We start from the raw sequence: 26,573 nt of genomic DNA, 5'->3' as shown, positions 1-26,573 counted from the left end.
GACAGCCGGAATTGTCCTGGTCCCCATAGGCCTACTGGGCAAATCCAACATCACTGCCGCTTTGAAAAAGGGTGCATCGTGAACTTCTGAATTAAACATAGAATCAAGAGTGATACGTCTTTTTTATTGGTTTAGGAGGACGTAGAAACCAATTTTGACATGACCCTAGAAGAGCAGTTAAACATCTAAGTTAAACATCTAACCTCCCCGAAAAGGCCTGTCTGTCCTGAACTCTTATCCATATTTATACATTATGGATAATTAGTATGGACTTATTTATATATAATATATTTATACATATATATATATATGTATAGTTTTATAAAGGTTAGGGTTAGGTTTAGGTATAGTTTTACTGAGGTTAAAGGTGATATAGACAAGTTTCCAGTGTTTGTATACAGAAGGTGTAGGTGTTGCCAAACAAATTCAAACTGAGCCACTCCCCTGCACTCCCCCCCTCACATCGTCACTCTGAAGAACCCGCCCCACGCACTCCTCCTACCACGTGTATTTGCTGTTTGTCCTAAACAGCGCATGCGTGCATGGACTCACGCACCGGACACGAACCTGCAGAAGCATCGGTGGAAATATATCGGCAGCATCAGCGTAAAACAATTACTAATTACATCGGATACCTGAAGCGAGCTGCTGGACATGAGTGACACGGTAGATATAATATTCATTTTGAAATAAACTGTGCCTTTATCGTGTGTTTAGGCCTTGTTCATGTTTTTTTTTTACTCTGAACGAACGGCTAGATAAAGTTGGATGTTGTTATTTTCAGTCAATAGCTAGCATGATAGAGATGGCCGAGTAACCCGAATTGCACAAGGCAATTCGCCTCACCCACATCTATGTTGCTGTATAATGTAGCTTGTGCTAATTGAAATGCTTAGTCTGTCGAGTGACAAACGACGTGTAACAAGCTTTTTACTTTTTTTGTTTTTAGTCGGGAGAAATGCACGGCGATGCTGCATCCGACGCAGACTACGCTGTTTCTGACGAGAGTCCTGGGAGCTCTCCCATTCAGCGCCGTAGAACACGTCCAACTCGAGTGGACGACGAGAGGGCTGACCCCGCAGTTAATCCGCCTCCAGGACGTGGGAGAACACGAGGGAGAGGAAGACGAGCGAGAGGCCGAGGCCGAGCTGCGGTGATATAGAGACTGAGAGAGTTGGTGTCCACCCAGAGGGAATCGAACCTCCTCCTCCTCGTGGAAGGGGGAGAGGGAGAGGGAGACGAGGAGTAGCTGCCTTAGAGGAGCAGCAAAGAATAGCTACTCTCCAAGAAGAGAGAAGGGTCCACACACAGGTTTGTTTTACCAGTGATTGATATATTGATAGATCTATGTATTATATATTGTGTGTGTGTGTGTGTGTGTGTGTGTGTGTGTGTGTGTGTGTGTGTGTGTGTGTGTGTGTGTGTGTGTGTGTGTGTGTCTGTCCACTGCATCCATGTAATAAGTAAGCAGTGGAATTCACATTAATTGTTCTACTATACACTGGGTCTGTGTTGAATCATTAGGCTATAGTACTGTGTGTGGGACTGTGGGTTTTGTGCACGCCACATTCTATGAAGCTCCAAAATTTGCATTAGGCTTCCTAGCAGGTGTGACCTTCTTTTGACATGAACCCCATGCATTCCTGCCTTATCAGAAGCTATTGTCTCTGGTCCATTTCCTGTCCTCTCAAATTATAGGTAGCAACACAGACTAATCATCAATGCTAATCCATATATTAGAATAATATTATGTTTGCTTTATGCACAGTACCCTGTGGATCTACTGAAATTCACCCACATGTTATTTGATCCCTCAGCGTCTTATTCAAAGTTTGGACCCGGGAGGAGGTGAGACATTTTTCCCTGGATCTGTTTGACAGAGAACCTGCACTAGTGTTTGATGCACTTAATGCCTACCAACGCAGGCGTGCTGCTCACCCACCTGGACCCGCTGACCCAGTACCACAGCCATTTGTGCTACCTGGACCCACTTTCCCACCACCAGCACCACAGCCAGTAGACCAACCAGGACCTGCTGAACAAACACAGCTACCTGCACCCACCTTCCCACCACCCCCACCAGTTGACCGGCCTTTTGTCTCACAGCCAGTGATCCAACCTGCACCATCACCTAATTGGTGTGTGTGTGTGTAACAACTGCAGGGATATGCCAACAGACAGAGAGAAGTTGTGCTGTAGACAGAATCCGGAAAAATTGCATTTCCCTACTACCCCAGTTCGACCTGTACTGCGTTGATGCAGGCAATTTACGCATACATAGGGCGGTACAGGGATGATGTGTTGGTAGTGGCACATGACAGAGAGCCTGGGGACGATAACAGAGAGTTTCGCTATGCTGGATACAGGCAGTACGTTTTCTGGCAACATGGTGCTCTTGGTCCTGGAAACAGGGTGGACATTCCTAGTTGTTGTGTCATGTCTATTAGGAATGTTTATCCCGGCCCATTTGGTCGTTACACAGGATTTATTCCAGGGCACTAATGGGCACACAAACCTCTGTGAACTGTAAATATACCCTTTTAGTAAAAGGGAGCACAACGCTGTTTGCAGAATTTTATATTGTTTCTAGTTTGTTATTTACTTTGTGCAATTACTTTTTATATACCTTGTTTTATTATTTGTAATATTTGAAGACCCTTTGCACATTTTTGATTTTGTAGGCTACTATATTTGTTTATATTTTGTTTTGTTTCACACTGACTTCACTTACAGAATTAGATTTATTGAGGTCGTTCAGACCTTCATCAGACATGCCTGATGAAGGTCCGAACGGCCGAAACGTTGCTCAATAAATCTAATTCTGTAAGTGAAGACAGTGTGCAGGATAATTTTTTCTCTAGTACTGTATATATATTTGTAAAATGCCTGAGCAATAATAGCTTGATTGACCTTTTGCACAATTTGTATTATATTCATTATTCTATATTCTTTATTTTTACTTGACGTTTACATTTAGCAAAATCTGTCTTATTGATAATAAAAAACATTTTGATTTTACCATTGTTTTCAAATTCATGGTACCCAATATTGTTCTGATAACCTGCCTGTCAATGAAGCAAACAAATCCACGAGAAACACATTTAATTATTAACGATGGGCAAAACACATTTGTACAAAAGATGAGAAAAAACACAAATACAATATGTACAGTTCTAAACACATCATTTTTATCAGGTTGATTCCTGAAAATGTACCGTCTCTATACAGTATCCATAAAAGTTGGTATCAATATCAGGCAGCCCACTGTGGAAAAGTCCTTTGTGTGCAGTCCATCTGGGCTCAGAGCTTGATCAGGTCTTTGTGTGCAGTGTGTCCATCAGAGCTCAGGTCTTTGTGTGCAGTGTCCATCAGAGCTCAGGTCTTTGTGTGCAGTGTCCATCAGAGCTCAGGTCTTTGTGTGCAGTGTCCATCAGAGCTCAGGTCTTTGTAGCAATGAAGTATGGGGAGTCGGGCACAGTAGGAAGAATTCAGCACCTAAAAAAGACAAATACATAAGGTCACAAACAATTGTGTAATATAGATGTATGCCATTTTGATGGCAAAACCTTTAGGACGTCTGTCCTTTCATTTATCTAGTAATAATAACCAGTGTTGTTTATTCCCAAAGAATATGAAATAGTTCTCAGCCACCATGACTAGATTTGGATTCCATAGAAGCCAGCATGTCTGCTAAGCTAAGGAATTGTGTTGCACACACACTGAAAATAGCTGATCTACAAGCTCTCAATGCGTCTGATGCATTGAGAGCTTGTAGATAGGCTATCTACTTTTGTATACGAGTTGAAGATTAGAGCATTTTTACTGGTCAAACAAACTATGTTCATAGCATATTTTGTATATAGGCAAAGAAAAATCTGTGATCTTTTTCACCTGGTATGTACAACAGGAACACTATTACTAGAACATAATTACACATAGTGTTAATTGTTTTACAAACAGCGCTAGTGTGTCATACCATTTCATAAATTGCTCATTCGGACTTGGTCTTACAAACATGTTGAGTCATTTTATTTTGCTTAAATCCATTTATCTTTTGGATAAATCAGATAACAAAGGCAAAGGAATAATGGCCCTAACATACACAGCCATCCATGTAGCCGTGTTCAATTATAGTTACCTCAGCAATTCAATCTTGCTATTCCATCTCGTCAACGGATCGGAGAGTCACGTCCGGTGCTCCTATGGAGAAAAGATGGGTGGAGGGGAAATATATTGTTAAATTTGTAATAGTTGCTACACTTAGTAATGTTATAGGCCAGAACACAGATATTTCTTCCATATTAAAAGTAAGGTTGTACTGTATTGTTACATTTTGTGTACAGGTACATAAGAGTAAAACTTTTTTTTGTTTGGCTTGCTTACAGACAATGCAGCAGCAGAGTTAGCGTAACATTCAAAACAACAAAAACCCAGAAGGACAGGAAATAAAGGGATAGAATGAAGTGTGCAAGAAAGAGCAATCAAGGAGTAAAAGAATAAAATTGACATACCCTGGTCATCACCCCTCCTCACATGGCCTCGGAGAAGTTCTTCCATTGATGGTGCAGGAACAGCTGAGAGCAGTCCGTATCGGCGTGGGTCTCCTGCTCTGAGCTTCATGATTTTAGGAAGGCCCTTGTTAGATGACACTCTCTTGTCAAGGATACTTCTCTGCAGCTCTGGGATGTAGGTGTACGTCTTATTGACTCTGTATGTGTGCACAGTCCATCGATTGGACCTTTTTTTTGAAGACCTTACACTTACTGCAAAAGAGATGAGATATTAGTTTACTATTCAAGTACAATAAGGGGGTTTTGGAAATGAGGGGAGGTCATGAGCATAGTGGGCAGGGCATAAGGTGGAAAAGCAGATGTAATCAACCATTTCTGAAACAGCCTTTTACACAGAGATGAGACATTACGCTGAGGCACCACAGTTATCTTACACCAGATATTAAACACTAGCTTCGCGTTGCTACCAAGTGTGACATTTTCACATAAGTAAATTATGAATGGAAATGAATCCATAAAGTTGTCATAAAGGTAGATCAGTCTTTATTACACTGATATACTTTTTGTATTTTTGGAAAAGCAGCCCCCAATTCCTGTACCATTGTTCTATGATGTGACAGACAGTGGACTGGTTGGATGTAATATCACTCGTTCTTGAGATGAGGGACAAAAGTGGAAAAAACATGTCCCACACATAAGAGCCTTATTTATGTTAAAAATAAATTAATTCATAAAAAGCACTTGCAAAGTTAAATGTAACACAGTTGTGTATTATTATGCCATTCATTTCATTATAATTGTTTTCATATGCCATCTGAATTAGTTAAAAGCAGGCACTGTACCCAAAAAGGCCTGTATTTAGCCTGTCCCCAGCAAATGGTCACAATTTCAAACTGCCAAAAAAGTGTCTAATACTGTCACAATCACATAGATATATATACTAAATGAAAGTAGATGGTCAACAACATAGCAAACAATATACACAGTTACTTTTTCCACTTTTTTTTAAATCAAAATCAAATGTGTGTCCCACATCCCATTGTCGACAGATTTAGCCTGAAGACTCCTTTTCCAAGTCCTGTTTATATTTGTTGCAACAGTGGAGCACCTGGTCTGACAAGCATTCAATTGATTGATATTTTAAACAAACAGTGTTGATATCAAAGTGGTCACAGCTTTTACATGTCAACTCCGTCAGGACATTATTATCTTTGTTAAGAATTCCAAAATAATGTTTAGTATTTTAGTTTAGGGTTAGGTTTAGCTAACAACTGAAGAAAAAACTAAATGGCTACATTGTACTACAGAGGGTTAAGATGAAAACAAATGCCATTTTGTCAACTCTGTCAGACGTCAACTCCGTCAGGTTTTGACATGTATCTGACGGAGTTGACAAAAGTGTTCCTAAAACAATAAAATTATAGTTTTTGAATAATGGGACGTATTCTAATTTGGCACACAGTTAGAGCATGCCTTAAGGAACATTTTTGGCTATAGGGCCAACACAGATTTGTCTCGTGGTGACCATGGCAGCCATTTTCCAAAATTGCCGCCACCTGATGTTATTTTACAATAACTCAAGTTCTACACCACCTAGGATCTTGATTCTGGTGACTAATCATACATTTTCAAGGATGTGGGATACATTGGTACTATTTAGATTTGTCCTGTGACCATGGCAGCCATTGTTTTTCGAAATGGCCGCCACCTGATGTTATTTTACAATAACTCAAGTTTTAGACCACCTAGGATCTTGATTCTGGCGACTAATAATACATTTTAAAAGATGAGGAATACAGTGGTACTATTTAGATTTGTCCTGTGACCATGGCAGCCATTGTTTTTCAAAATGACCACCAACCTGCTGTTATTTTACCAATAACTCAAGTTTTAGACCACCAAGGATCTTGATTCTGGCGACTAATCATTACATTTTCAAAGATGAACTTTCTCTGGGAGGGGTCAGGGCTTATTTCAGGTGCAGGTTGAGTTGCTACTGACAGGACATTAAAAGGAGGTGGGCTTTCTGGCCTTTGACTTGTCCCTTTCAGGTACAGACACACAGTTTGACTTCACTGGCCACTGCAGTGTTTCTCCATCCTTCTCATGAGCTCTGTGTTCTGGGGCTCTGTTATAGTCAACTTAAATTGTCTTTTGGCTGGAGATTGCTTTCCTGCAGGGTCCAGCCCAGTCTTGTGCAGATGGCTGCTGGCCCACCTGGAGGCCCCAACCTCACTTGTTCGGTTGGTGTGATTAGGTGGGGTGGTCTTCCCCAATCAGGATGAAGGGTTTGACCCTTTCAAACGGCAGTCTGGCCAAGTGTCTGTATTTAGTTGTGAGGCTAGATACAGGATAGGATTGCTCACCCAGCCCCAGGTGACTTGAGGTGAAGGCTCCTTTGATTTGGTAACATTGCTTTAGAAGGGTGTCTACTAAGATATCACACTGTGACGGCCAGAGTCACAAGTGACTCTGCTTAATTGAATAATTAACAGGCCATCACCAGGTAACGATGATTGAACACCTGGCAATCTCCCTACTCAGGTGATAGTTGCCACAGGTGTGTCACTCTGTGTGGAAGAAACAGTTTGCATGCTGGCAGCAGCTCTCAAAGACAGTGTCCAGCACTCTCTCTGCATTTTCTCTACCTGTTGTTTGTTTTGATCGTTTAAGTAGCTCGAGTCAGAGCATGTTTAGAGACAAATTCACTCCCTGCCTAAGAAGACCTGCCGAGATTCTTCCAACTCCACTGTGCTGAAATTCAGGGAGGAGAAGTAAACTGAGGAGGTGATTTTCTGCAGGAGGATTGTTTCCCTTCGTTTGAGTTGACCCGGCCTAAACTACTCCGAGGTAACCCAGACAAACAATAACATTTGGACAACAAACAATAACATTTGGACAACAAACAATAACATTGGGACAAAAAACACTGCAAAAACAGCAAGAGGATCTTTATTTTGTTACCATTGACTGTACTCTCAAAGACTAACTTTGCTTTATTTCAAAGGATCGGTGAATTGAATTAATGACCCCATTTTGTGCCCAAGATTTGAGTTGAACATTTATTGAATATATTTTGTGGGGGTTTCATTATTTGTTGATTTTTGTTCTGAATATGGATTGCCATTTGATGCTTTTTGTTTCATGGAAAGGTAAATAATGTTGTAACCTAATTAACCCACCCCTGGTTCCAATACAAAGACTGTTCCAATCCAACACATTTAAGGGTTCTTTATCTTTTATTGAGTCCTTTGTCAGTTTCCTCGAACCACCTGGCTACATTAAAAAAAAGGAGAGGCTAAGTCCTCTCTGGTAGGTACACACCTGCCTGGCACCCCAAGCTACTGAGGAAACCGTTACATAAAAATGCTTAACTTTATTAAACCAATGTATATCAATGTAATGGAAATTAACAGCATGCTCTTAAGCAGTCAAAGGTGAACAACACAAAATACAGCATAACAATTTTACAAAAAAACGTACACATTCTCACATCAAAGTTGGCAAATAATTTTCAGACAGGCTCAAGCAGTCCTTGAAAATGAAAAGCTTTCATACTGGCCTTTTATAGAATTCAGGTTTATGCTTTATACTGAAACTAGTGCTGTGAATGCTGAATCCTTACTTATCCTCCCTCACAATATTACACTCTAACCTCAGCGGTCATTTTCCCTTAAATTAAACTACATCAATGTGATTAAATAAAAGGCAATACAGTACCAACACATCACTGAAATGCAAATATCACAAAGACTCATTTTAAATGTCCTTTTCTTGTCAGATGTGCACATTATAGCCAGTAAATAAGAGAGAATATTCCACAGTCTGTGTACGTAGATTAACCACTCTATGGGCGTGAAACAGCAAGTGTTGATATCCATGATGTTAAACCACTTAAGCCCAATTCTCAAAATGTCGACTTTATGTAAGAAAACAAAAAAACAAATGCAAAAACAGCTGATCTACAAGGTCTTGAACATGTGGCATTGTCAAGTGTCGCGACCTTGTAGATCTGATTTTTTTCAAATAATTCTCGAACATTGGAAACATTTTTGCCTATAATGTTATCATGCCCAAAATAGGCATAGGGGGTTAAAAATCTGCATTGTGTGACACGTGATCCTGTCCCTGACCAATGGCTGAAAATAAGTGTAATAACAAGACGTTGTTTTCCACAACAAGCCAGCTCTCTCTCTCTCTTCCCTGTAGATCCCACTCACTCTCGCCCCCCAGCAGCAGCACCCCTCATCACACAAAGCATCCGCCACACTGTTGGCAGCCAAAACACATGAGAAGCTCACAACACGTTGCGACGCATTGTGAGTGTGTACATCTACTATTTTCAGCATGCTACTAAGTGTAAAATGACTTGTCTTTTGCTTATACTGGATCTCTTGTCCACTAGTCCATTCCTAACATTTTAGTCTAGTTTTTATTTGTTGACATAATTGTCAATATATTTTGTCTTAGTTTTAGTTGTCATAGCTTTAGTTTTCGTCAGTGATAAAGGTAGTCGGCGAACATCTTTCGTCATAGTATTAGTCGACGGAAATCAACACTGAAGGTATAGGCAATTGATACATCTATCAATTCAATTGGGCATTACTTATTGCACAGATACAAATCTAAGTAACGGTAATTCCAGCAGTGCAGTCAGAAGTGGTGTTGAGCAGGACAATCCAACAGTAATGTAGTAGTGGAGAGCATGGGTGTGATCAAGGATAAGTTGTCCTGGCTGGGACTACTTTGGGACATCTAGGCCCGGGGGAGACGCCTGGATTTCCCCCCACATTGATAACCATGCTGCTCAGGGTTTTACGCCTTTTCAACTGTGACCTCATTTCTGCCCGTTAACGGCGTCTGTATCCGTCGAGTTCAGTCATATGTTCAAATCAGGGGGGCAGTCAGACGGATATTTTGTGAAGCCACTAAGGAAATGAAAGTTCATATAATGGCCTGTTGTGGCGCTGTCACTGGACCCAGAAAAACCCATAGCCCCATAGAAGTCCATGTATTTTGGCCCAACTTCACCTAGACTGTATTACCTTAATTAATAAACATGGTCATGAATACTTTTTGCTTCCAGTCACTAGTTTAAAGTCTCATTTCTAATGTCATAATATTCTTTTTGTAAAATTATGGTCCCATTTATAAAAAAAATGACCATAAAGTCGCGCATGTTCTGAGGGGCGTGGCTACCGTTACAGTCTATGAACGGGATCCCCCACCCACTCGAGTCAAAATAAAAACCAACGAAGAAGAAGGGGGAAGTCCCGCCTCGTTGTCTGGGCCAGCCAATGGGCCAGCTGGCCTGAACTGGGCCAAAACGGATCTAGAAAGATGGCGACTTCCATTGCAAGGACTGACAGGCTTCATTTTACGTTCACGTTAGACCCGCGGAACGCTTTGTCCATATTTTTTACAGTCTATGGTTCAAATAGATTGTCACAGCTTTCGTATATTTGACAAATCGGTCGTCTATGATGAGGAACAGTGCGTTTGTCCAGGAGCAATATGTCCTCATGATGGTGGCTCCTCATTGGCAGGTGATTACATTACAGGGAAAACATAATTGGCAACTAAAGAATTTGCATACGAACACAGGAAAAAAAAAATAAAGGAAGGAAATGAGTAACATGGACGGGCCGGCACATCATGCACATATTGGTCGGTTGCGTTTAGTCTCCATGAAAACCTTCATACATTGCATATTATTTTCAGGCCTTGAAAAAATTAAATAATAAATCAGGAAATATCACACAATGCAGCTTTAACTCTTAGTGACAGTGTGGACAATATTAACAGGGGACGAGGGGATGGATAAGGGCTCTTGGTTGGGTTCAAGTGCTTGTGAATGGGTCGGGGGTCGACAGGCAGCTCAGATCTGGTGGTGACTGACAAGGCGAGTCCCGTTTGGGGCAGATGCAGCTGTGGATCACATGCAGTTGACCACGTTGCTGGAGCCCTGGCCGACGTCCTGGTGCGACTCGCAAACGGCCACGCCGGCCCCGGCGCGGCAGTGGGACACTGAACCCACCAGCTCCCACCTGTTCATGCGAGGTTCAAAGGCCTCCACTGTGTTCAGGTAGATGTTCCCATTGTGTCCTCCGACAGCAAACACCCTGCCCATGACAGTGGCCACCCCTACGCCACCACGCGGAGTGGTCAGTTCTGACACATACTCCCAGCGGTGCTGCCGGGGGTCAAAACACTCCACAGAGCTCAGCGGTGAGTTGTCAAAACCACCCACGACATAGAGGCAGCCATTGAGTTTGCTGACTCCGTTTGCGGCCCGCGGCTGGCCCATCTCCTTGACCTCTGTCCACTTGTTGAGGTGGGAATCGAAGCGCTCCACACTAGATAGGGAGGCCACGCCATCATTCCCCCCCACTGCGTACACGTGATCCCCCAAGGCTACAGAGCCCACCCCTCCTCTAGGTGAGTTCATGGAAGCAACAGCACTCCAGCGGTCGCTTTCAATGTCATAACGTTCCACATCATTGAAGCAGGAATTGTCATCCAAAACCTCCAATAGCATATATAGGACCTCCAAGGGCTGCCAATGCTATGCCCCTTCTCTTTGTGTTCATAGAGGCTTTCATCGTCCACTTATTAGTGGAGGGGGTCGAACATCTCCATGTTTCCAAGGTGTTCACTTCCATCATGGCCCCCGACCGCATACACCTTCCCTCCTACAGAAATCACTCCTACATGGCGTCGTCTGCTGTTCATTTCGGGGCCAAAGAACCAGCTGTTCTTGGTGATGGAGTAGCACTCGATGCTGCGTATTCTGTCCTCGTTTGCAGAGGTGCCAACTAGACAGATAGCTAACACACTTGACATTGAATGAAGAATGAATTGACAATGAAACTCCTCTTCTGTTTAAAGTCTTTTAGTTTTTGTTGGTAGAACTGTATTTCCATTTTTCTTTTGTAAAAGTTGTAAAACTGTAACATAAACACAAAAATATCACTCAAAACGTGAAATGAAACAGCTACAGTACACACATTTATGCAAACAAATGCACTGCCTAATAACACAAACTTACAGAGCACATGGTGCTTAATTGACAATTAGTCAAACTAGTGTGTGCAAAACACAAAATACCCACATTAATGTAAAACATGTATCAATGCAACATTACTTATGACAACAAAAAGAAACTTACAAGCATATGTTTCACAGAGATTCACATGAATTGAGTGTCGATGTTCACTCTGGCTCTGCTTGGCTACTACTGAAAAACACATGCTGATCTGCGCTTATATAACTGACAAAACCACCACTAGAGGGTGCTGTTTACCATAAAATAAAAACATGACTGAACTTAAACCATGCATTATATATGTGGAATGAAATACCAGTACACTGCGGAACGCGTCACCCGATCCACCTCGGCCGCCCACACAGAACTAGAGTTCTCATCGGGCCCGAAATTTGAAGCCCGGCACGGCCCGGCCCTAACTGGGTCAGCCCGAAGCCCGGCCCGGCCCTAAAAAATACCATAATGTTAGGCCCGAAGCCCTATAAAGCCCGACAAAGAAAAAAAAGAACGCCACTTTTATTGCATGGCCAGCGCAGCAGCATGCGCCGTCAGTGAACCACTGACGGCGCATGCTGCTGCGCTGGCCATCCAATAAAGTGGCGTTCTTTTTTTTTCTTTCAGTGTGTGTCTGTGTGAGTGTGAGAACGGAGTTCAATGGACTTATCGCCGAAATAAAGGATTTATGTAGCTCATTTATGTACCATTTCCATATCATTCTAATGGATTCCATTTCCAGTGGTGGTGAGTACTGTAGCTCCCCGTTTCCTCTGAAGTGAAGCTATGTCCAAGACCCCAAGTATCGTCCCCGTTCGGTGTCAAAAAGAACAAACATAGCCTACAAAGTTTACAAACCATCCATGCACCCGCTCATGGCGTGTCTCGACAGCTTAGAGATCTGTTATTTTAAATCGGGCACATATAACGAGGAGCGCCGCTGCCGCACTGAGGGACGGCGGTTATAATACTAATCATTTTGTAAATCAAATAGCCATTAGCCTGTAGCCTGCAGTGGACTGTAACATTGCGTGGTCAGATCATACACTACAGAATATGGATCGTTGGTGACTATATGACGTTGATTAGGCCTAATGATTAGGTTATTCATCGCAGCCAGCTGGGTTTAACGAGATGGCTCAGTGCAACTGTTTTTGTTATGTTGCAGTCTATCGTGTGATAATCCGATTGATTTATAAAACATTTAGCATTATGAACTGAAGCTCATTTGGTGCGCCGCAAACCAGAGGCCAGCCAGCGGTATAAACATTAAACAACCACCCCACCGTTCACTTCTCTCTGCCTGCGCAGTCAGTAATCCATTCCAAGCCCCCCACCTCCACTCCTCCGTCTTCCTCCTGTCACAAGTGAATCGCCATAGCGCAGCCCTCTTCATAATAAATACATACTTGTAGGCTATATAGCCTACACATTACACAAATAACAGAATTGCTATTTTTATTATAATAACATTTTTGAAAAAAGAAAATAAGAAAATCACGGAAAATCACAGAGCCCGAGGCCCGGCCCGGCCCGGCTAATTAGCATATTTTTTGGGCCCGGCCCGGCCCTAAAATGTCGGGCCGGGCCGGGTCGGGTTCGGGCAGAAAATGAGAACTCTACACAGAACAGCACACCTCTTGTCCTCGGACGTGATGTCACGGTTGTCACCTCTCTGAACTTGCGTTCCCATTCCTGCAGCTCTTGCCGCAGATAGCACACATCGTCCACATCCCCCATCTTCAACGCCGGATATCGTTCGTTAATGTCGTTTAGTAAACTATTTGGCGTTTGAAGATGTGCCATTTTGTGCCCAAGATTTGAGTTTTTATTTATTTATTGAATGTATTTTTATGTAACGGTTTCCTCAGTAGCTTGGGGTGCCAGGCAGGTGTGTACCTACCAGAGAGGACTTAGCCTCTCCTTTTTTTTAATGTAGCCAGGTGGTTCGAGGAAACTGACAAAGGACTCAATAAAAGATAAAGAACCCTTAAATGTGTTGGATTGGAACAGTCTTTGTATTGGAACCAGGGGTGGGTTAATTAGGTTACAACATTATTTACCTTTCCATGAAACAAAAAGCATCAAATGGCAATCCATATTCAGAACAAAAATCAACAAATAATGAAACCCCCACAAAATATATTCAATAAATGTTCAACTCAAATCTTGGGCACAAAATGGGGTCATTAATTCAATTCACCGATCCTTTGAAATAAAGCAAAGTTAGTCTTTGAGAGTACAGTCAATGGTAACAAAATAAAGATCCTCTTGCTGTTTTTGCAGTGTTTTTTGTCCCAATGTTATTGTTTGTTGTCCAAATGTTATTGTTTGTTGTCCAAATGTTATTGTTTGTCTGGGTTACCTCGGAGTAGTTTAGGCCGGGTCAACTCAAACGAAGGGAAACAATCCTCCTGCAGAAAATCACCTCCTCAGTTTACTTCTCCTCCCTGAATTTCAGCACAGTGGAGTTGGAAGAATCTCGGCAGGTCTTCTTAGGCAGGGAGTGAATTTGTCTCTAAACATGCTCTGACTCGAGCTACTTAAACGATCAAAACAAACAACAGGTAGAGAAAATGCAGAGAGAGTGCTGGACACTGTCTTTGAGAGCTGCTGCCAGCATGCAAACTGTTTCTTCCACACAGAGTGACACACCTGTGGCAACTATCACCTGAGTAGGGAGATTGCCAGGTGTTCAATCATCGTTACCTGGTGATGGCCTGTTAATTATTCAATTAAGCAGAGTCACTTGTGACTCTTGGCTGTCACATTCCTCCCCCCATGGAGAAAGCCGACCAAGATTGAGGGAGGCGGGTCATCACAACACATTGCTTTATATTCAACCACCCTAGGGGAACTTTTGACAGCTGCTGAAAGTTGGGGTACCATCAACAACCTATATAAGGCAAAATGTCATTATGCTTTAAGTAGCATGTGGCATGTCAAACTAGGGAGTTTTCATGATTCTGAATGCATTCCAAGCATTAGCTATGCACGAAGAACACTCCTTGGGCTGAAAACGGCCATAGCCGTCATCACAAAATGAGGTCAGCACATTTGGGCACATTTGGGCAAGTGGATATATGGCCTAATTTAGCCCAAGGGGTTTGACCCCTGGTTTGGCCATAGACTCCCTAGTTTGGCCATAGCCACTTGGTATGGTACCCAACTTTCAGCAGCTGTCAAAAATGCCCCTAGGGTGGTTCAATGGAAACCAATGTGGGATATGTTATTAGACACCTTTACAAACACATTGGTGAAAATAAATTCTTGGTAAGAAATGTATTCACAGATTTGACATTATTCTGATAATATTCCCTGATTAAATTGGTAAAATAATAGCAGGTCCACCATTTTTGAAAATGGCTGCCATTGTCACAGGATAAATCTAAATAGTACAACTGTATTCCTCCTCCTTGAAAATGTAGGATTAGTCACCAGAATCAAGATCCTAGGTGGTGTAGAACTTGAGTTATTGGGAAATAACAGAAAGTTGGCGGCCATTTTGAAAAATGTCTACCATGGTCACAGGACAAATCTAAATAGTACCAATGTATCCCACATCCTTGTAAATGTATGATTAGTCACCAGAATCAAGATCCTAGGTGGTGCAGAACTTGAGTTATTGTAAAATAACAGCAGGTGGCGGCCATTTTGAAAATGGCTGCCATGGTCACAGGGCCAATATAAATAGAGCATCGAAGTCCTGACGTAACTCGCTCATCCCGACGATTCCCCTGGTTCGCGGAAGTAATTTCTCTATGGAGAATAACATGGGGTGATCTTAATGTCTACTATAAGCGTTGTGGTCCAAAAATAAACAAGCTGCGTTATTGTTAGGGAGGTGTCTCTGTATCGTTTGCAACAGTCAGTCACTCATATGATACAGTCTGCTTCTAGCGAAAATCTAACTAATTCAGCAGCAGTAACATTAGCGTTTTCTCTCAGTCAGTTGATTCTTCATATCCATATGAGTGAAGCGGCCGGGGTGACATGTTTATTTTTCAAACACAGTTGTTATATGAGGCGATCTAAAATCGCCTCAATGGGGATTTCAATGCAACTAAACAAATACATGAACCTGGGGACTGACGCCCTCTACTGAAAGTGACGTCAGACTTCGGTGCTCTATAAAGATGTAGATTTGAGGCATTGATAATAAAACATCATACACTGCGTGAAACGTGGAGTTAAGGGCACTTATGGGCACTAGATTTGCCCGTAAACCTCAAGTTTAGCAGGCATAATATGCAGTAATGTACGGTAATATACAGGTGTGATTTCAATTCAGGAGTTTACCGGAGTTTGTTGGAAAGTTTTTAGACCCCAAATAAAGAGAAAACTATAAAAGCAGGCTAATCCAGTGTCCAGTGTAACTTTGAAAGTCCATATGTTTGGCTAGTTTTGTGGGCAACAGCGCCGTCTTCTGGACAGAGGTGCAACTCTTTGGCCTTTCTTATGGAAAATAATTTCTCACTCAAAGTAGTGCTTCAAATGGTTAGCTACACCCTCCTGCCCGCGCAGGGCCCCCTGGTGTGTTTGGCCAGGCTATGGAGGAGGGGGAGTGTGGGTGTTACTGCACAGTGTCAGAGTACACTGGGTGAAAGTACAGTATCTGTGGAGCTTCAGCAGACACAGGAGCAGACAGGTGGAGTATATATCTTCTTCAGGATCAGACCGACCGACAGACAGACAGACAGACAGACAGACAGACAGACAGACAGACAGACAGACAGACAGACAGACAGGTGGAGCTATCTAATTCAGCAGCAGATGATGATGTCTCTGTGGCTGAGTGTGTCCTCTCTGCTCCTCTCCTCTCTAACCATGGAGCTGCATGGTAAGTAGATCTGATCCGCCGGCTCCTGGAGTGATGACACCATGTGCGACAGATGGGTGATCTCACCATGATGACATGTTGGCGGGCGGGTGGACTGACAGGCTCACTAGGACCGTTTAGACTGAGGCTCACTAGGACCGTTTAGAACTTTAGACTGAGGCTCACTAGGACCGTTTAGACTGAGGCTCACTAGGACCGTTTAGACTGAGGCTCACTAGGACCGTTTAGACTGAGACTAGCAGTCTTATTTTAACAGTCCTAAAAACCAAAGGTGATCTCTGTAGCTGCACCTACACACTATATGGAATGATGTTCCATTCCACATCAAGGCACCCTTGAGATTTGTCAATCCAACTTGAAAACCCACCTTTTTAGTCTAGCTTTTAACACAGTTTGAGGTTATTACTTGTGCAAGCAGAGCGCGCAAGTAATAATTTCGCTTGGTCTCTTCAAAGTGACAGCCGTCTTTTTTCAACCGTTTTTATGTGTATGCAAATCTGTGCCTGTTTTGCTGGGACCAGATACCACATTACGTCATCACTGAGAGCTAGTCATACATACACACACCATGTACTCTGGTCCCAGCTCTCAACGATGACGTAATGTGGTATCTGGTCCCAGCAAACCAGGCACAGACTTGCATACACATAAAAACGGTTGAAAAAAACTGGCTGTCACTTTTTGGAACCAAGTAACCACAGTATACTGCTAATCAAATTACAACTACATACTCTGTATGTAGTTGTAATGTGATTTGTAATTTGTAAATCTGTGCCCGGTCAGCTGGGACCAGACTACACAGATGACCATATCTCTTACGTCATCACTGAGAGCTAGTCATACATATACACACCATGTACTCTGGTCCCAGCTCTCAACGATGACGTAATGTGGTATCTGGTCCCAGCAAACCAGGCACAGACTTGCATACACATAAAAACGGTTGAAAAAAACTGGCTGTCACTTTTTGGAACCAAGTAACCACAGTATACTGCTAATCAAATTACAACTACATACTCTGTATGTAGTTGTAATGTGATTTGCAATTTGTAAATCTGTGCCTGGTCTGCTGGGACCGGATTACACAGATGACCATTTCTCTTGAGTCATCACTGAGAGCTAGTCATACATATACACACCATGTACTCTGGTCCCAGCTCTCAACGATGACGTAATGTGGTATCTGGTCCCAGCAAACCAGGCACAGATTTGCATACACATAAAAACAGTTGAAAAAGACGGCTGTCACTTTTTGGCACCAAGTATCCACAGTATACTGCTAATCAAATTACAACTACATACTCTATATAGTATAATGTATATGTATACGTATGTCTAGTCATTAGTCATTGCTGGGACGGTGCATACGCATCGGAAAGGCTGGGACGGTGCATAGGGCGCAAAGTAACCACAGTATACCGCTAATCAACTTACAAATGACATACATAGAGGCAGAAACTGAGATTTGACAGTTTGTAGCGGTTTGTAGCGGTCGAAAGTACTTGCGCGCTCTGCTTGCGCACTAGTAGGCAATTTATGGCCTACTAGTGTGCAACAAGCAAGTATGCACTCTGCAGAGTGCAGTTCTAGTTGTATGTTGTTGTTTGCTTGTTTTTTGTTGTCATTTTGTTTTGCACGGCTTGTTTTATTATTGTGTTATATCTTATATGTTTTTATTATTGCACTGAACACATAGGTCTGGAAAGCACTTTGGGTCGACTGCTGTTGTTTTTAAATGTGCTATATAAATAACATTTTCTGTGAACACATGTAGCCCCTTGGAGTAACACAAGCACTGTACTGTACTGTACTGTACTGTACTGTACTGTGTCCAGGGATGACCTGCACACAGCTTAGAGGAGAATGATGCGTGTTGTTGCTTCATATTTTATTTTTTTCCTCCTTTTTCTTTTTGCCGAGTCTATAGACACTGTAAACATTGTGACAGAAGCAGGGCAGTATTATCATCAGGGATGATGACATTTCATTGATCTTGTTCAGCTTCTCGACCAATCAAAGTTCACACACAGGAACCTGAGGAGTTGACCTTCCGTCTGTCTGTCTGTCTGTCTGTCTGTCTGACTGATTGACTCTCCCTTGTCATCTGTCTATCTCACACAAAATAGAGAGCAATGGCGCCACCCTCGGTCAGGACTGAGAAATGTGTCTATAAGTGTGATCCAGACAGAGTGCTGTTCAGCAGAGACACGGTTCAAATGTCCGAATCGGGGTGCATACTTAGTTTAGACTAGTCATTGGTTAGACATGGGTTAAGGTTAGGTTTAGGTCTGTTGCCCCGTGGGAGGTTAGGTTTAGGGTGAGGGTTTGAGATAGGTTGTAGTTGTTGTAGGACTAATGACTGGTCTAACCAATGACTAGTAGTCTAAACCAAAAACTATCTGAATCCACATATACACCTGTATGTTGGAACCGTGTTAACAAATAAACTGCTCCTGACGGAAGGTTCCGCCAGTTAGAATCGAACCGGCAACTGCTTCTGGCGGAACGTTTAGTCAGATAAGCTTTATTATTGATATCAAACCGGATCGCTGATTTCTTAGTTTTTAGTTTAGTTTTTAGTTTTTTCTTTTGTTGCTTGGCCTTTCCTTCTTTAGTGATCCTAGACGGGTTCGCGCATCCGCACTGCCGTTCACCTCCCTTTATACATGCTGACTAAAACAATATAAAGCTGAATAACTCAAAATCTACGGGGGAGCCATCCTTTGATTAGACATACAGTATAGCATTGGTTAGACATAAGATTAAGGTTGGTGAGGGGTGCGTTAAAACGACCGGATTAAGGTTGGTGAGGGGTGCGTTAAAACGACCGGATTAAGGTTGGTGAGGGGTGCATTAAAACAAACGGATTAAGGTTGGTGAGGGGTGCGTTAAAACGACCGGATTAAGGTTGGTGAGGGGTGCGTTAAAACGACCGGATTAAGGTTGGTGAGGGGTGCGTTAAAACGACCGGATTAAGGTTGGTGAGGGGTGTGTTAAAACGACCGGATTAAGGTTGCATGGTGAGGGGTGTGTTAAGACGACCGGATTAAGGTTGGTATGGGGTGCGTTAAAACGACCGGATTAAGGTTGGTGAGGGGTGCGTTAAAACGACCGGATTAAGGTTGGTGAGGGGTGCGTTAAGACGACCGGATTAAGGTTGGTGAGGGGTGCATTAAGACGACCGGATTAAGGTTGGTGAGGGGTGCATTAAGACGACCGGATTAAGGTTGGTGAGGGGTGCGTTAAAACGACCGGATTAAGGTTGGTGAGGGGTGCGTTAAGACGACCGGATTAAGGTTGGTGAGGGGTGTGTTAAGACGACCGGATGTTGTGCCCGAGGACCCCCTCTAAAACGAGACGATGCATCTCAAGGGGCTACCCTCTAAATAAAAATACAATAATATATTATGGCTCATAATCTGCTCAAAATGTGATATTCGGCGCTTGACTAGATCTTAATTTGACTTAGTTATGACCAAAAATGTGTTTGCGCGACTAGACTGATCCCAGATCAGTGTTGTGAGATGGTCGACTTTCAGTTCCGTTTCAAACTGGTGTAAACATCCGCTTGCTTTTCGGACAGGTTATTCAAAACCGTCTGGCACCCAGCACCGACCCCCTCTAGAGGCACCTGGCACCACGACACTTTTAACAACATATTTGCTCAGACACATTATGCGTAAATTCTCCATTCATTGTCAATAGCAATTTAATGTTTGTGTAGGACGAAAATAGCCGATATGCTCGTCTACAAATTACGTAAATTCTCCATTCATTGTCAAGTCAATGTACAAGTCAATGTACAAAAATCTACACTATGGCTGAATATCAAAAAACGTCTCCTGTAGAGAGAGAAACCAACCTGTTCTGCAGCTAGATGCACTGTTACACTCAAACGAATTGGTTTGATACTTTTTCTCTTCAGGTCTCCAGGTTCAACCAACACACCAAACATCAGGTAAACGAAGATGAACAAACTAAGCTAAACATTATTGTAAAAAGATTCGTTTTCTAATCAAAGGACATTGCTCTATAGTATATTCTATTGTGTCTGTACAGAGCCTAACGATGTCAGGTTGGTGGGAGGAATCAGCAACTGTAATGGAATACTGGAGCTGAGACACCGGGGCAAGTGGAGAGCTGTGTATGCTGGTTCTGAGTCATGGAACCTGAAGACGGCATCTGTGGCGTGTCGACAGCTGGACTGTGGCTCTGCCGTTCACACTGCTGAGTGGGGTTCAGAATGGAGTTATGCCAATAATCGTAGTCGTTTATGGGTGATTGCCGCTTCCTGTGTTGGATCCGAATCTTCACTGGGGGAGTGTGTAAAAATGAATGATGGCTATGAAGATTACTCCGAAAACAAACTGGAACAGTGGAAGTGATCTGTTTGGGTAACAAACAATAACTTCAATAATGACAGTAACAAACAATAACTTCAATTTCATTGTATTCCATTCGTCTGTCTGTCTGTCTGGCATATACTGCAGGAGTTTGGAAAATTCCCTCTATGGTTTATGACCTCTCTCTCTCTCTCTCTCTCTCTCTCTCTCCAGAGTCTGTGAGGTTGGTGAATGGGTCTAGTTCATGTTCAGGCAGAGTGGAGGTGAAGTCTGATCAGACATGTTACTCACCCCGTCACTAGTATAGATAAAACCCCATGCAGACCCAGGTCTCGAGACCCTCGGCAGCATTCACCAAACATCTGATGTTGGCTAGATGACAGGGCCTTTAAATAGTCACTTGATTGTCAATGAGGAAGTAGACTGTCCCTATGGTGGCTCCTGAGGCTCAACTCCACCTGGCCACATCTACCCCTTTTTTCTTTTTCATTGGCGTCCCGACAATGTACTACCCAAACCCCATGGTCTAAACATCACTGACGTGGAGCTGCTCACACCAGGCACAGGGAAATTTGTAGCTTCATCCAATATCTTCACTGGTAGGTGAAGATTGGAGTGTCTACCGGCTGTCCCGTGGGCAGACCGTCGTACAACCACTTCACAAGGAGGGGCTGGTGGGTACATCAGGGCCTGAGGGCGTCTCACCACCGCCGACGAGCCTGGGGAGGGGCTGTCAACATCTGGGACCTGAACATCTGGGGCCTGATGAAGGGTAGGGGCCCTCTCCCGAGGCAAAGTATCGTCTGGTAGACTGCATCGTTTACACAGCTGACACCAGCGATTGATAGTCTGCCACATGCCTGGCCAGTAATACCTCTGCCGGATCAGATCAGGGGTTTGCTGTGTGCCTCGCTGACCATGGTTGTGTAATTTTTTAAACACCTCCTCCCTCATACGCTCTGGAAGTAGCAGCTGATGTACTCTCCCCACTCCATCTGGCCTTCGATACACCCTGTACAGCAACCCGTCCTCCAGGGTGAGACGATTCCATTGTTTCAGTAGGCCAAGGGTTTCAGAAGGGAGGCCTTGCTTTGCCATGCGCCCCGGTCTCCGCTGTGCCTGCCAGAATGGGATGAGTGCACCAATAGAGGGGTCAGCAGCTTGTAGCGCAGCTAACTCACCATCTGGCCGTACTGGAAGTGTACAATTTTCCACCTGGGTGGTTGTTGGTCTCACACATGCACCTTGCTGGATAGTCACAGGACCTGAAAGGTTAGGCTTGAGAGGTCTAGGGTCTGTCTGTAGGGTTAGGATAATCTGCATGAGTTTGGTAAGGTGCTCTTGCTGTTGCTGCAACATTTTTTTCATATCCGCCATCTCTACGACAGCAGGGCTACTAGTAGGTGGCACATTACTCCTACACCGAGTGGCACATGCAGGGAGAGTGAAACTCCTACCTGTAGGGCCCTCCCGCTCCCAAAGGATAGCCTCAGCCCTGACCTGTAGGAGGGAATAGTCAGGATGTTCACGTACAATGCGCTTCAGCTCCCTGTGGAGATCAGAATCACAGATATTCTCAACAAATTGGTCACGCAGTAGGGTGGCAAAGGTAGGCATTCCATCTGTGACACGGCGTTCAAGTTTCTCCATTAAATAACATAAAGAATTGGAATATTGTTGCAATGACTCTCCCCCCAGCTGCTTCCTCGCCAAGAAGCACTGTAGAAGAGAGACATACGGTGTAGAACAGCCATACACATCCTGGAGAATAGCCATTAACCGTTCTGGGTCTTCTCGATCTACCCTAGGCCTATACCTGATCTCATTTTTAGCATCCCCCCCGAGATGGTCGTAAATAAAATCAGCCTGCTCAGTAGGTCTTAGATGTAAAGTTCTTATTGTTGCCCTTGCCTCCTCAACCCAATCCTCTACTAAAATCCCAGAGGTCCCCCTAAATAAAGGACATGTCCTCCCTCTGGGTACATAGAGCAGATATTCAGGAGGTAAAATGTCTGTGTTAGCAACATCACAAGTGACGCCGCTGCGTCCCGGCGCTGGCTGGGGAGCAGGAGCCCCTGGCCGTAAAGTAGTAGCGTCTGCCTGTTCCATCAGTAAGTCCTTGTCAGCCTGTAGTTGGCACACCAACTCCCTCAGTTCCAGTTCACTGGCCATGGCCACCAGTCAATACCAGCCTAAGCAGACACTTCTGACGTCAATCAGGGCAATGGACGCAATCAGCTGGTCCCCCGTAGCACCAACTGCTGTTTTGTTATATAAATGTAAACAATCAAGCCATTTCAACCAAAGAAAAATTGAGCCATTTCCAACAAAAAGAAAAAAAAATATGAACAAATGTCTCAAGTACCTTATTCCGTCCTGCCGACTGCGACAGATTGTGTACCAAAGTGTACCAAAGGATTTACTTTTGTATGACTACGCCACCTTGAGATAGTTCAAGGACTAACTAGACCAGTAAACTGGGTTCCCCACAAAATGCAAGTTTGTTTAAGGACTTGAGACGGTGTTCTACAAACAGGAAATGTATTAAACATTTAAGGAGATGAATACAAAACATTTATTATCACATCAGAATATAAGGCGAACAATCTTTTAAAACCAGGTATAGCAAAGTCAATAAACAGGTCCAACACTATTGATAAAAAGGGGCAACGACGTCACATTTGGAGCCAGTGGGGCCAATAGGTAAAATAGTTAAAACAGCTAATAAGGGGGAGCTAAGCAGCTAGAAAACACAATAACCGATGACAGAAACTAAGAAACTAATAAATTAACTAACCACACGCACAGCACAACACACAGCATGCAGGAAAAAACAGGGACGACACCGTGAAAAGAGGTGCAGTCACAGCCAAACCTTAGTCGTGGGCTAAACGTGAGATCCTACTGGTAGCAACCCATACGGCCAGTCAGCTAATTCACCAATTTGGCTCTCCTCGGCATCCAGATGCAACACTCGCCACCATGCGGGAAACATCAAGTCAACAAATGAAACAGCTCAAAGAAAACAGAAAACAGAAATGGCTAAATTAAACTTAAACTAAACCAAAACAAAAGAAACTAAAACAAAACAGCAGTGGCTATATCTAAAGGAGTGGGAACAACATACATTTAGTACACACTATCAATAGACAAAATAAATAATTGTAACAAATTGTTTGATTGTATACCTTTAAATGTCCATATGTGCCCTCACATTCCTTCCTGCCACATGAAAGAGGTCAGCACAGCTAGGGCACATCAACCTGAATGATGACAGATATGTTTGGATTCATAATGAACATATACAGTACCTGAATGGTAACAGCTACATTTAGATACAGAATGAAACATGATTAAAACAGTATTGAGACATGTTACTCACCCTGTCACTAGTATAGATAAAACCCCATGCAGACCCAGGTCTCGAGACCCTCGGCAACATTCACCAAACATCTGATGTTGGCTAGATGACAGGGCCTTTAAATAGTCACTTGATTGTCAATGAGGAACTAGACTGTCCCTATGGTGGCTCCTGAGGCTCAACTCCACCTGGCCACATCTACATGAAATGCTATTTAAATTACATAAATTGAACCTTTGCATACGCCTGAAGGTCGTCTGTCTGTCTGTCTGTCTGTCTGTCTGTCCGTCCGTAGGGCATAGCAGTGGCTGTGGTTGTGTGGTTCCACAGAAGAATTGGCCAGTTAATTTCCCCCAAAGATCGAGATTTACAAAAATATTTATATGAATTATTTTAAGCCTATATAGAATCAAGCCATCCAGGATCCTGGTGAATCATGACCTAATTAAACCTTTGATTCTGTGAAAATAATAATAATGTAATATTTAATTACAGTATATGACATACTCATACAGTACCCTTTTCATTCTCTTTTTTTTTCTTTTCTTCACAGAATCAAATGTTTTATGGTCTTTGATTCTTTGTGACCACCGTGCTCTGACTTATGGTGCGTTACCCGTTCAACTCATGCAATAGAAATAACGCCGATGCAGGGTCGCACACACCATGAAGAACTGCTTTCGTTTTTATTCTTGCATTGTGAATTAAATCATCTGAGTCTTGGATTAAAATAATTTATGTAAATATTTATTATAAATTATTTTTGGTACTGTTTTGTTTTATATAACTTGTGTAATGTGCACAGTACAAAGTATTGCATTGTGGGTTTGAGCTGACAGGCCATATTTGATGTCAATCAAATATCCCATTCTAGGCGGGAACCCCATTTGGTGTTTTAAGCATTATGTTATACTTTAGCTATTGAAAAATAGCAGACCTACAAGCTCGTAGCACGGCACTCGTTGTATAGGTCTGCTATTTTTGTACGCGGCGCAAAACTTTGAATATATTCTTTCAGAACGAACATTTTTAACTCAAATCTTTGCTTCTGGAACATGATATAGAAACATAGGGTTTCTCAGAAAACTGTCAGACATTTTGTAGAGGTCTAAATGAATTGGCAGATGCCCCTTTCCTTTTTATTTTATTTTTAAGGGCCATGTCATGTGATATATACCTGCTCACAGCGACGTAGAGTCTGTGGGGGCCGGAGGATTTTCGGGGAATTGCACCCAACCGCACTGAAGACAGTCAAGACACTGTCCAACACCGCCCTCCCCTGGCTAAACCAGGCATGGGCCCCCATGAGGATTATGAAAACTATTAGTTTCTGCCTGCTCAGCCTTTAGTTTATGATCTACTGGTAGATCACCATCTATACCTTTTGGGCACCCCTGCCATATATAAACAGATTGACATTTTTACAAATGTGTGCTTATAGGGCCAGCAACGGGGGCTGCAGGTTCCTGATGGCTCCAACGTCACCAGCCAGCCACGGGTCCTTCCATACCACAGCCATCCGGCTGTCAATAGCTCTGACAGCTTCCTGGTTCTTGCAGCAGACCACACCCACCATACCAAAGGGTTTGATTGATTGATTTAAATATTCATTAACAGTTTGCAGAATTATAGTACATTTCAAGCACAAGCTCAATACAAAAGACTGTTAACTGAGTGTACGACCCAATAAAGCATTGCACTTGTTTACAAGACCACCTTGTTCAATTCATCAAAACATTTAGAGACGTACAAATACATTTAGAGACGTACAAGTTCTATATAGTCAAAGAACGGAACAGGAATTCAATTCAGGAATACAGGGAACTACAATTTAATCGTAACCTTTCCTTTGATTGTGTGTTATTGTTTCTCACTTTCACAGTTAACCTGAATGAGTCACAATATGAAACTCGGCCTAACAGGCAAAAAAAATAAAATAAAAAATACATCGGTGCATGGATGCACCTGCATGGGACGTATCCTCAGTGATGTATCCTGAGGTCAACGGGGTTTCGGGTCTACCAACATCATACCCCTCACTCAAGCGACCCAGCCGGGTTTGATCAAATTAATCCCGACTTACGTCCCAGTAGCTACCCTCGATCATGCAGTCCATCAGGGAATGAGCAAGCTGGCCACACAATCCGTTGCCCCGGAACTTTTTTGGGGGGGGGGGGGGTTAATTGAGAATTGAGCTTTTATGATTGTATGGCTCGCCTCGCCTCGCTCGAGTAGTGATCGTGTCCACTTCCGTGCAACGTTATTTATCCCAGAGGATCTGGGATAACGTCATGATGTCATGTGGTCTTGTGAATGTCACAGATCATATCATGTGCACATGACACACATCAAATCTGTACTTACTGAAATGTCACGGCCACAGTTTACAATAAATATGCTCAGGAGGCAATTGTAACTCTTCTTCAATTAGTGAAAATAGCAGATGTGCACAAAGCTCACGAGGTTAGGGAACCACTGG

At 43.0% G+C, this 26,573-nt stretch overlaps 1 long non-coding RNA gene and 1 pseudogene across 2 annotated transcripts in view; one reads left to right on the top strand and one right to left on the bottom strand.

The window, feature by feature from the left end:
• The window catches only part of LOC308318393, a 533,465-nt gene that overhangs the window by 398,153 nt on the left and 108,739 nt on the right, over positions 1-26,573 (top strand). The window lies entirely within an intron of this gene.
• Positions 9,998-13,290, bottom strand: LOC308317919 (annotated as a pseudogene). The gene is made up of 3 exons: positions 13,222-13,290; positions 11,889-11,923; positions 9,998-11,301 (listed from the first exon to the last, which is right to left on the bottom strand). The product of its transcript is annotated as an uncharacterized misc_RNA (transcript).

Source organism: Protomyctophum bolini (genome assembly GCF_963924005.1).
Source record: "Protomyctophum bolini genome assembly, chromosome: 7".
Lineage (NCBI taxonomy): Eukaryota > Metazoa > Chordata > Actinopteri > Myctophiformes > Myctophidae > Protomyctophum > Protomyctophum bolini.
Note: the sequence above shows the minus strand (reverse complement) of the source record. Positions and strands in the feature narration are given on the sequence as shown.